We start from the raw sequence: 8,131 nt of genomic DNA, 5'->3' as shown, positions 1-8,131 counted from the left end.
ATGCTTTGTCTCTTGGCCTGTAACAGACTAACAACCGATAAATACTGTGAAACTCTTAATTCTATTGTGGTATTGTGGGTGAGGCTAACAAAGTGCTGGTTGTTAGACACTTGTATCTGTCTGGATACACAGATTTTCCTTGCAGTGCTTAAAATACCCTTGAAAATATGTTTGTGTTCGGTTGTCACTGTGCATTAGAGACAGATAACAGACACAGTATCACCTCTATTTTTTTTATGTAACTGCACAGTGATTTCATTGCTGTCGTGCAAGCTAAGTTGGTGCTCTTTGGTTTTGTTCACTGGATGGTAATGGGCTGCACGTTTTTTAAACGTAACTTTCACTGCTGCTGGGACAGAAGTCATCATATGCCATAAGAGAAAAGCAAGTAGTCCAGTAAAACATCAACTTTGCAAAAAGATTTTTGCTGTGAATTTTGAGTACTAAAGTTAAATGAAAGTTTTAAGCGTGCTCATAGAGGCAAATAGAATCAAGTGATAAAAAAGGAAAGTGACAAGAGATAGGGTATTTTCTTTTATGGAATTGTCTTTAATACGATTGATATTGCCTTTTTGTAATTTTTTGAAACAGAGCTTTTCTCTGAATCTGAATACTTTCCTCTCTTCCATCATCCAGATTTTTCATTTGAGAGTTTAGAAGGCGGAGGATGAACAGAGAAAATGCAAGAGAAGGGAATACAGGTGACCGCTGCCCCTGCTAAGGAACAGCTGTGTTAATTACAATACAGCCTCACCCCATGAGTTACAGCTGCAGCCAATAAAGGGAAGTGTGATAAAAGGGAGTGGCTGAGCTGCTGAGGGGAGAATCGTGAAGGAGGAAGAACCTTGAGGAAGAGGGAAGGTGAGAACTGCGAGGATGGATCCTGAGGAGAGAGAATCCCTGCTCTGAGGTCAGTCTGGGTGTGCAGTCAGAGCCTGGTGTTGGAACCTGCGGTTAGAGGCTGCAAACTAATCCCTGCAGTCGAGGTTTGGCAGGAAATAAGCAGCAGTTAGTCTGCAAGGGAAACCTGCAGTAGGAGCTTGCTGCAGAATCAGTGAATAGTTGATGTCAGGATGGCTGAGCTGAGAAGAGGAATGAACCAGGCCCCTTTTCATGCTGTGATAAACAAGGGGTTTGTGTCTTGGCTCATTTCTACCCTCTAACAAGAGGGCTGCTGCAATGAGAAAAAACCTCAAGTGTGTTTGGGAAACCAAGTATCTTACTCCAGTTTTTACAGCGCCTACTGAGGTGCATCTGTTGGGAGTGGACAGTGTGAAATGGTGTAAGGAGAGGCAACGGAAAGTGATGCAAGCCCCACACACGTACTGCTGGTCACAGGAACAGGTAACTCTGATGTCACTTGGGTCCAAACTCTGATATAGGACAGACTTCTAATTATTTTTCTTTATATCCTTTTTTTTTTTTTTTTTTTTTTTTTTACTTGAATGGTATTGGTTTATTGTCAATAGCATTCACATCAGAAGTTTCTGAATCCTCAAAATGTCTCCTGTTCTGCGGGCTCAAGAACCCCACACCAATCTACTTGGTAATGGGGATAAACTTTGTTGGTTTTCTTTGGTTTTTTTTCTGAAGAACACAAGTATTTTGGGTTTCTGCTGCAGCCTGAGTTAGGAAAGCTCTTCAGTCAAGAGAACTTGAGCATTTTTGCCTATAGTAAAAATGTCAAATGTCTTCATAGGATCCCGCTGGGGGTTTTTTTTTGTGTACAAAATGTTGTGCTAGCCGGAGTTGTGCTTACTGCCTTCTGTGCTGACATTGTTCTGTTGTTGTTGCTAACAATGTGGTGCTGTCTCGTTGTGCTGACTGTGTGCTAGACATCTGCTGACTGTGATTTGGATGTTTCACCCACTGAGCTGAAGAGTTTTGGGATCACTGGGGCATGATCAGGAGCACTTGTCAGCCACAAGGTCTCAGCAGGGGAACTGTGGAATGTAGGCCAAGGCTGACATAAGGCCTGTCATGTTGGCAGAGTTTAATTTGCTTATGCCTGCATCAAGGCAGTTGCCTGAACTCCAGGCTTTATTATTTTTACTTTTCTTTAGAGAAACTTTAGTTTGTTGGAATGGCAACTGGCAGCAGGACTGTTATGTACAGTAGAGAGGAAAGAGGAGATAAGTATGGTGAATCAGCTAATTTCAGGTTTTTTCCAAATCCATTAGGGGTGTTTTGAGTTCAGTATGTGCTTCACTGTTACATCTTCACTAGTAAGAACTTGAAACATAAAGGTTTTATGAGGTTTTACTCCCTTTGAGGAAACTAATTAACAAAAAAGTAATCCCTATTTACTTGCTTGCAAAATTCAACAGTGCTCTGGTTTTCACTGTTTGGCAAGATGTCTAAAAGTTATTTGTTGCCGTACCCTGCTCTTTCCATGTTTCTGCCTCATTGTCTCCCAAGGCATGTTAGTCTACTCAGGCTCAGAATGAGTCTTTAGATGTGCAGGTGTGAACACAGGATGTGGTGGTACATATAAATGCCGAACTCCATCCCAGATTGTCACCTGGCTTCCCTGCTAAACCATCCTCATCTTCTGATGTTGTGTATTTCAAAACAAGGCTTGGCTGCAGCAGCACTGTCTTGAGTTCCTCCTTACAGCCATTGACTTTTCACAGCCAGTTGAATTTTTCTCAACTGTCACAGCTGAATTTATTGAAGCTGGAGATATCTAAGTGTCAGACACTTTGGATGTGAATCAGAGTACATTGGCTGCATGAACTCATGCTGGAATGCTGCCTAGTGTCGATGCCTTAGGATTTTAGCTTTTATATTTTTCATAGATTTGTAATCCTGCAATTCTTTGGTGTTTAACTCTAAACTCCACACGCAGTGGGAGCTGCTGCTTCCCCATTTTGGTCAGACACAACAATTCCTCTCCAGGCCTGGGGATCAAGGACACCTCACTGCCTCAGGCCTGAGAGATGGAAACTAAAGTGAGTTGGGGGGAACAAACTTGGGGTAAATGACTTCATTACCTGAAGCTGTAATTAAAGCCCAATCTGCAAATGAACCAAACTTATAAAAGTGTGAAGACCTGTGGTCCATTTTGGGTGTAGCCCCTGGAGGGGGCTTTGTTTGCCTGAAATGTACCTGAAGGCCCTTCAGTGAATATAATACAAAGAACAAAATACAAAAGCTGATCCGGTGGAGACATTTCACAGCAGGCTCCTCTATGGGGAGCATTAGTGCAGAGACTGTGGTGCCACATGGCAATTGTTGATGCTCCGTGGATGCCACGAGAACACGTATTAAGAGGCAAAGGTTGTTCCATGAGACTGATTTGTTGCTGTCAAGACTCGTTCATCACATCTCTCTACAACTGCTGTATATGCAGGTGCTTGCTGGTCATTGTGGGAGAGATCATAAATATGCAGCCAGTCTCCACAGGAGAAGCAGACGTGGTCGTAAGTCTTTGTAGGGGCAGGAATCTCCTTGCTTGGCTGTGGACTGTAGCTCCATTTAGCTCAACACCCTGTCTCAGGCAGCAGCCAGGCCTGGAAACCTAGGGAAAAGTATGAGGATAGATGAAAGGAATTTATTTTTCTTTTTTGTGTGAGTTTGTCCAGGTGCTTTGTGTCTGTGTAGAACCCACAGGGTGGAATCTTCTGCCGGTGAGGCCCAGGCTGCTGCTCTGCCTCATACAGGGAATGTGCAAAGCTTTCATTGAATTTGCCTCCTGCCATTCAGGTATTCCATGCTCATTGGCTTTTGTGTTGGAAAGCTCAGAGAGTGCTCTGGCCATCACCTGTAGTCTTACAGACCATTTTTGAAGCCATTCATATATTTCTTTCTGGTTCCCCATTAGCCTTTTTTGTCTTTCCCTGTTCTACTAAGTCAATTTTGTGTTACATTGGTAAGAATTCTGAAAAGGTGTCAGAGAGATTTTTTTTCTTGTTCTTGGTTCTTTTCAAAACAATCCCTACTTTCTACTTGCCTATTAGACTGCTGCTAAGCAAGCTTTTATTCATAAAATCAACTGCAGCCAGCTCCCAGTTTTTTTTCTCGAGTGATAATAACCACTTTGAGCCCTTTTTGTCATCCTCTATAAACTTAAGTATGTTTTTGTATTAGGCCACTTTTCACTGTTAGCCTTTTTATCACTCATTTATCCTGCAGTTCTTTGGTTAGCTTCTAGTTTTATGTGTTTTTATTTTTGTAGCTGTCTTGGACAACTGGATAGACCTAAGGATTCCTAAGCTTAGTGTCCTTCCTCTGGTGTCAGTAATAGGAAAGAGTTTGGAAATAGAGCAGGTGCACCATGATTTTTCCCTGGTAGCTTCCTTCCACATTCCAGAACAGGAGACTTTCTAAGACAGAAATATCGTCTTTGTCTTTAGTAACTCTTAATAAATTGTGCTTTTGTGAATAGCATCCTTGAGCCCATTCACATTCCTGCTTTCCTTAATGTGATCCTAAGTAGTCACAGTGTCCTCAGTGACCACACTAAAAATGAGTGTAGGCTTTTCCATCTTCCATTTCTTAGGAAGTGGGAAATTGCAAGAGGTAATAGTACATCTGTCCCATAGTTCCCGTTCTTTTGGGCCAGTAACACCTGGTGCTGGAGACTTGCACCAAGAGTTGCTTGTATCCTTCTTCACATCTGAACTGGTTTTGTTCATACAGTGGTGAAACTCTGGAAAACTACTATTTTGAAAGTACAGGTGAGTAGTTTATGTTGTAATATTCATGGCAGGGGGAAGCAGGTGCATAAAAATGTATCTTCGAAAAAACCAAAACTAATTACAGGTGAACAGCTCCTGAATTCCTGTTTTCAATCTGTAATGTAAACTCCTGCAGTTTGGCCTGAGGTAGACTCTTACCTGAGTGTATCTATGGCATGTTGCTTATGCTTTTAAAAACAACAGCCTCCCTCAATTCCAAAAGTGCTGGACGTTTTACTTTAGCAGACATTTCAAGTTGCTAAGAATTATTGAAGAAGAAAATAAAATACCTTCAAAATAAGGCAACCGTCTGATATATAATGTGAGGTCTAGACAGCTTTTCAGTGGAATATTTTCTGTTTTAACCATGCAGTGATCTGGGCACTGAAAAGCTGTCACTGTGATTCAAGGTTGAAGGAGAATTTATGTTTTTTATTAGAATTCTTGATCTTGTGGAAGGGAACTTTACTGCAACAGCAGTGCATGTGTCTGTAGGGATTTATGATTTTATTTAATCCTCGAAGAGAAAAGAGGGAGGGAGAATTCATAATGGGCTTCTTACAGATTAGAAATCCTTGTAGTCCAGGCAGAAGAACGGTCTTCTCCATTTTACTTTCATCTCAGAATCTCAAATGAGAAACTGTAACATGATTAAACTTGATGCACGTTCTTGGCTTGTGTGGGCCAGGTAATTGTGAGAGCTTGAGAAGGCCAGGAGAAATCATCAGAGCACCTAAACAGAAACTCACTCCTGCTTCAGTGAGGAAGCCTAACCTAACCCTAAGGAATCCCTAACCTTAACCCTGCCTGTGAATGAAATCTTAGCAGGCAGAGCATTTTCTTCCCAGGCTGATCTTTCCTGAGCCCTCACAGGAAGCACCCAAAGGACATTTGTGACTGATAGATGAACTCGTTTTGCTTTTCCCCTCCAAAGAGAGGAGTGATGGTATTTTCTGGATGCTGACAGGAAGTTAAAGTGTAAGCTTGTCACTGGGTGTCACTGTTACACCGCAGGAACCCTGGTGAAAGTGGATTTCTCTGGCCTCGAACTAGGAAGATCCTAAAGGCCTTAAGCACAGGTGGTAGAGGCACATAGCCTGGGTATGAACGTGGAACCAGTTTTATGTAAAAATTACACTACAAGGGTATTTATTTACAGTGCTTATCAACTCCTTGGCGTTTCCTGATGTGCCCAGATTTGAGCTCTGAGTGGGATTTCCCTCTGGCTTTTTTTGCGTTTGTTGAGGTTTGTTGGAGAGCTGCTGACTGCTTTTTGTGGTCAAAAAAAATAAACATTCCAACCGTACAACAGAAAACTGAAAGGATTTCTAGAGGACATCTGACCCATTCCCCCACCCCCAGTAGGTCAATTATGTCTTAAGCTATCCCTGGCTAAGGAATTTTTAGAAGCAGCACTGACAGTCAGTTTTCTTGGTTATCTTTTCCAGTACTTAATCACTCTTCTCACAGAGTTTTCTTAATAGTAAACTTGATGTCCTTTTCTGGATTTTAGTTGTTTTGTCATTTTCCACCTAGCAGGAGCTGAGAGTTTAACCATCCTTTCTGCTCTGCCTCAGACTCTTAAGGGATTGTTTTGGGGATTTGGCGTATGTTTTGAACTTTTTTTTTCAGCTGTCAATCAAATAAATATGTACATCAGGAGGGAATGAGGATTTTGGCACCTTCACAAGCAAAATAATACCCCATGTTTCTTACAGATTAAGAACCATGTCCAGCATTAAAATGTTCATTTTGTGTTTATTTTAGTGAAGGAGGGGAGTGAATCAAAGTAGATCAAAACTTTTTATTTAGCATTTAAAAACCCTTGCTGGTGATTCAAACTTTACCAAATTCTTTTATAAACAAGGCAAAACTCCCTATAGTTCCAAATACCTGGCTTTGTTTGTCCTGTTTCATTTCAAACTGGGGGAGTTTCTGTCTCTTGTGATGTAGACTATTACGTTTTGGAAGAGGGAGGGAGGAAGATTTCAGTTACTGTGTACTATTAGAGCATCTGGTAATGTGAGCAATATCAGCAGTAGTATTTTGCGGTGGCTGGAGGGGCTTTAACCACTCGAAAAGAAAAATGTGCACGTTTAAACATTCAACAGTTTATAGGCATTGATTTCTGTGCCAAGTGATCAAACCTGCTTGGTTTAATTGCTGATGCCATCACACATTTCGTTGCATTCTATCTTCTCCTTAAGGTTAGATATTTGCAGGTCACTCGGTGGAACTGTGCATTTTGGGCCGGATTGATGAGGCCGTGCTGTGATGGTCAAATAATTGTCCCCAATACTTGCTGAAAACCTTCTAGCTAATTAAATAATGTGTTTATTGTTACTAAAAATGGACACATGCTTTTATTTCTTCCTTGTTAATCATCCCACGTTTATCAGTGCTGGTTGACTCCATGCTCTTGAGATTTCCTGCTTCACTGAGGAAAATTTGAATGATTTTCTCAGAAAAGGGAATTAGTACCAGCATTATTGTCAGTTGCACTGAAAAAAGCTGATGATTTTTTTTTCACGAGAATGTTAAGTCGACCTGATTAGTTTCTGCATTCAACTCCCTCAAACACAGAAGATTGTATTCCAGCAGAAGCCAATCATATTAATTACATCTGAAGAGTCTGCATATTCAAAAGCCATCGCTTGTTTTATGGACAGCAAAAACAAACATCGTATCTTTCTAATAATTTTAAGTGGGTCACTTTCAGGACTGTATCTGTTTTAAATAAATTATCATATTGCTAAGGGCCATGGGCAAAAGCTTTTAATTAGTAATGTGACAATTTGGGGTTAGTTTTGTTTTATAAAGACTGCAATATTTGTTTTTGAAATCACTACCGGCCAAACACTTTAAAGATATGAGAGCATCTCCCATCTGGTTTCTGGGAATTCTACGTACTGTGGGTAGGTCAGAAGCCATTTTTGCATGAAAATGCTGTAATCAGCAATTTGGGATTCCCAAACTCCTGAGAAAGCAAATGAAAAAGAGGAATATAACTGAATAATAAGGGATATAACTGGACTGTTAATCTTTGAATTCTTGTATGGAAGTGTTTTTCCTTCTAGAGACAGGCATGCAGACGTTCACAGAGACACTTTAAAAAATAAATGTATATTCTTTAAATAACATATATTTTTCATGGACCCTAAATTTTTACTTGTTCTTGTCAAAATAGTTTGGTATTTTTGGCCTCCTCTTTCTCCTGCAAGATGCATTTGACCTTTGAGGTATGCAGCTCTATCTACATTTCACAGCAAGATGCAAGTGAAGGAGAGGAAAAAAAAAAATCAAATTCTCTTTACATTTTTAGTAAAAGACGGGTTTGAAATTTGCATTAGTCTTTGAGATATCCTGCACTCTGTTTTTATCATCAGTCCTGCTGTTCTCCAGGCCACATTTGTTTTAATAGGATAAGGTTTAAATTTGGCTCTGAGAGTTTG

At 40.6% G+C, this 8,131-nt stretch overlaps 1 long non-coding RNA gene across 1 annotated transcript; it reads left to right on the top strand.

The window, feature by feature from the left end:
• The first annotated feature begins 820 nt into the window (after positions 1 to 820).
• Positions 821 to 3,432, top strand: LOC136301424 (uncharacterized). The gene is made up of 3 exons (XR_010723870.1): positions 821 to 910; positions 1,238 to 1,344; positions 1,470 to 3,432. It is a non-coding gene; the product is annotated as an uncharacterized lncRNA (long non-coding RNA).
• Positions 3,433 to 8,131: the final 4,699 nt, after the last annotated feature.

Source organism: Chamaea fasciata, unplaced genomic scaffold (genome assembly GCF_029207755.1).
Source record: "Chamaea fasciata isolate MVZ Bird 193981 ecotype frontalis unplaced genomic scaffold, bChaFas1.0.hap1 SCAF_26, whole genome shotgun sequence".
Lineage (NCBI taxonomy): Eukaryota > Metazoa > Chordata > Aves > Passeriformes > Sylviidae > Chamaea > Chamaea fasciata.
The sequence above is the reverse complement of the archived record's forward strand: the minus strand, read 5'-3'. Positions and strand labels throughout refer to the sequence as shown.